The sequence below is a fragment of the Wyeomyia smithii genome, chromosome 1, assembly GCF_029784165.1.
Source record: "Wyeomyia smithii strain HCP4-BCI-WySm-NY-G18 chromosome 1, ASM2978416v1, whole genome shotgun sequence".
Classification (NCBI taxonomy): domain Eukaryota; kingdom Metazoa; phylum Arthropoda; class Insecta; order Diptera; family Culicidae; genus Wyeomyia; species Wyeomyia smithii.
The window spans coordinates 150,004,490-150,008,610 of record NC_073694.1 but is presented as its reverse complement, the minus strand read 5'-3'; the positions used below and the strand labels follow the sequence as shown (position 1 = coordinate 150,008,610).

Sequence of the window (4,121 nt, the reverse complement as noted above, 5' to 3'; positions counted from 1 at the left end):
TTCCGTCCTGCCATTTCAGGTGATACGAAAAAAGTTAAAACAAATGTTAAACTCAAAAGTAGGTAGTCTTGAGAAAGACTGATGGGAAATAACTTTCAGGTAGTCTTTAAAAGACACACTGACAAAACACAAACTTTGAAGCTATAGGCAGTCAAAGACCAGTCCACAAGCAACCGAAAACACGTCTGATCTGTGGGACAGTTCAAGACGCACTGACACAACACAATAACCATCAAACAGTGTGTGCTGCTCCCGATATTATTTTTGTATTCTCTTCTTCCCGTTCGCTCTTTCGCATTTTACTCGCACCAGAAAAATACGACAGAGTACACTATGTGAATTTGCCAAACTGAGCGACACTACACATTGTGCCTCGCTTTGTGCGTTGGTTAGGGCAATGGTTATCGAATTGTATTTGTCAGACTAAAAGCATTCAAATATCGAAACTTGGGACTTCACCCATAGTGAGATCTGACCATTCTTGCTTTAAAAATCTCTTCTCCAGTATCTGCATCATTTTTGGGTTTTGCTCAACATTCAATTGATTTGGCTTCTACTGAAGTAATTTTGAAATTAATTTTCGATGCCGCCCAATGGGTTTTGCTGCAAATCTAAAATTGATTCGTCTTATAGATGAGGAAAAAAAAAATAAAATTGATTCGTCCCCGGAGATAGCCGCAATATAACTCGTACATGAACAGTATCAGTAGGAGATGCATGTAGCGCTTGTATATGAATACCGGTACGTCCCAAAAACATAATATCTGGCCGGATACGGAACTGGTTACGGTGAAGTAGCGTATCACTCATCACTCTACGTAAGCAGTTATGTCTCTGCTTTACTCCAACGGTTAACAAGCAACTACGTCATCAAAGTAAGGATTCGACTTAATAAATAGGTTTCTTTATACATTGCCTGCATTTATTCTTGGTGCGCACAATCATTTACGTGCACGTGTAAACCACCACCTTCATTGGTTGTAAGTAGGTAAATGCAATGTAGAACGACAGATTTTTTTTAATAAAAACGCAGTAGCCTTTGATTTTGCTACGAAATAAAATTTCTGTCAAATATTTTCATCAGTACCTAGGATGTGATACGAAAATTAGAAAATGCAGTTTTTTTGTGGAAGCTTACAGAAACTAAACCAGAACTTCGTGCGGTACTGTAGGTATATGCTACGAAACTTCACTCAAGGTAGCGTTTTTCGTTCCAGGAATTCAGTAAACTTTCGGACCTCTACAAACCAGAAAAAAGAATTTCGGACCTCTACAAACCAGAAAAAAGAATTTCGGACCTCTACAAACCAGATTAGTACCATCTATCCTTTACTGAAAAAAAGTTGAGAAGAATACTATAAGCAGGGAGTAACCTACACCTACATCCTAATATTGGTCAAATATCTTATTCAATTAGGCTTTGTCTTTGCAAATTATTCTGATACAAATATTTTAAGGAAATCAAGATAGAAGCTCAACAAAAGCATGCGACACTTGTCTGTTGCAAAAAATGCAAATAGCTTTACACTGGAAATGAACAGAAAAATATGACTTGGAATGTCTAAAATATAATCAACTACTTCCGGAGGGCTCCATTCATATAGCACTGTTTAATACTTGGCCAAGATCGTTGTTCTTCGCAGAGAAATTCATGGAGGTCAACTGTGACGAATAATCGAATCGAAATACTGTCCTGTAACGCGCCAGCGTCAGTGGTCTAAAAATGCTTCGTGCTAATGGCATAGATCCCCTGCCGAAGAGCATTACCACTTATGATGTTTGGTTAGCATTGAATATACAGGTGCCGTGGACAGATTCAATTATTGCATTACAATCTACCATACTTTCTCTGTTCAAGTTAAGTAACATTTACGACATTGCGATCTTTGAAACCTTGTCTTTTCTATTGATATTCAATGGAGAATATTCAATACAGAACTTTATCAAATGTTCATTTATATTACAACAGGAATAACAGAAAAAAAACAAGAAAAACAAATTCTTAATGTTATAAAGTATGCTATTCACTTAAAATCGAAGTAAGTATTCTCAACTATGGTATTATTGGCCTTGAAGAACGGTATCTGCTGCAATGGTGTTGATTCCAACGTTGTCCGGAACTTGGAAAGAATTTGACCCAAACCATTGAAGTTACGCTCGACAGACACCTGGGTACACGGCAGTTGTAGAACAGTTAGAGCGAGCTCGGCAAGATCCGGATTCTTATGGCTTTGTCCTTCCCACCATCCAATCACATCACAATCTAAAGACAGCGATTCTTCGAACGAAAGGCGTCTAACTTGTTTCTCAATACCGTGTATACCAGCAGGCTTGCATTGTTTGCAGGACGCTAGAAGTTTTTGGACACGTTGAAAAGGTACGTTTTTCGAAGTTGATGGTTCTGATGGATCTGGCGCTCTTTGTTTTCCCTTCACATCTTGGATTGCCTTCCATGTTGCCAAAAGATGTTCCTGAAACGAACGATATTTTCGAACAAGTGAACTTAATCTCTTAAATTATCCTTCAGAATCTGTTTATAATCTCACTTGGTTAAAACATGCAAAATGGAAACATGGAGAGGAACGCTTATGTAAGAGTGTTTTTCAAACAAGTGAAATATGAATAACTGAATGCAGTTTTTCCAAAAAGTTCGCTTTTTAGTGTGATAATGAGCAACCTCTTTGTAGACTTTTCAACCTTGCCTGATTAAATACCACTCCACCAAATGTTTTTGAAGGGTACTTACGACAGCTTCCACTTTTTGATCTAGCGTTAGGATAGGCGGCTCAAATTCGTTTAACCTAGGATCCACATACAGCGCAGCGTAGAAGGCAGGATTATCAAACCACATTGGTTTTCGCTTTAGAAGGGCTTCCAGTAGTTGTTTCGCAAGGGTATCGTTATTGTCTTCCAACTCTAAACAACACTATTTTCAATAGAGATAGAATGTTCCACATGTTATCAATTCTTCTTGTATTCTTTTTGTTAAAATGAAAAGCGGTTTTGCTGCCGAAACAAATTGTTCGACCCGTTTCCAATAGTTAATATTGTAAAGCTTCTGCTGATCTAGTGCCAACAAATCGATGATGAAATCATGCTGTTGGTGCAGACAGTCTACCATTAAGTAGGAAGAACCCCACCGAGTCTCTCCATCGAAGAAAGGTAACCTTTTGGTCTTATCAAGCTTGAAAGAGTTAACGTACGGTTGCGCCCTCAAAATTTTCACCAGCTGCCTGGTCTTCTCGAGAAATTTGTACAAGGAATCTTTCTTTAGTACGTCATATACTGATAATTGAACTGTATGGGCCGCACATCTGATTCCAATGAGTTTTCCACGTTCAATTATCGGTAAATCGTCATTTGGCTCTAACAATTCAAAACTGTTTTCCCAAAGCAGCTCTGTTTCAGAACAATCCCCTCATTACTTTCTCTGCAAATAAATTTAAAAAATATTAACAAAATTCAAAAGCGATAAACAACTACTTACTGTTCAGAGCACTCAATTTCAATTTCATTTTCATCTTGATCCGTTTCGATGTCGGATTGAGTTTCTTCGCCATCATTGTCTTTGGTTTGAGCAATTTCAGTGACTTCTTGGCGGTTTCGAGTAAGTGTAGTAGCTTTGAGCATATTTTTGCCATTGTCTGTGGTGATACTGTAAATTTGCGAAAGTTCAAGGCTAAAGATACTAAATGCTTTTAAAATCTCTTCCATAATTTTTTCGGCAGTATTTCTTTCCACCGTTTCACGCATAACCGAAGTACGTACGACAATTTTTCCGTTAGCTATGAATTGTACATTGATACCGAGGATACTTCGACTCTTGCGGGAGGCAATGTCGGCCTTTATACAAACTAATTTCCCTTTCAGCTCTAATGAAATGAATTCGATTACTTTAGATGTAGTGGATTCCACATACCGCAAGATGTTGTGGCGATTTATATGACCCAGCTTCAACCCATCCTCGATCGGGTGAAGAACGTCATGGACACACTCTCTTTCAAAAAAACTTAACGGGACATTGCATACAGTAACCCACTGCACAAGGGATTTTATGTATCCATTACGCTCAAGCGGTATGGTAATCTTGGTCTTCTTACGTATCACATCATCCGGCAGGG

General features: G+C 38.3%; 1 long non-coding RNA gene across 1 annotated transcript; it reads left to right on the top strand.

Moving 5' to 3' along the window:
- Window positions 1-1,036: 1,036 nt before the first annotated feature.
- On the top strand, window positions 1,037-1,601 carry LOC129718830 (uncharacterized). The gene is made up of 2 exons (XR_008727056.1): window positions 1,037-1,158; window positions 1,218-1,601. It is a non-coding gene; the product is annotated as an uncharacterized LOC129718830 (long non-coding RNA).
- Window positions 1,602-4,121: the final 2,520 nt, after the last annotated feature.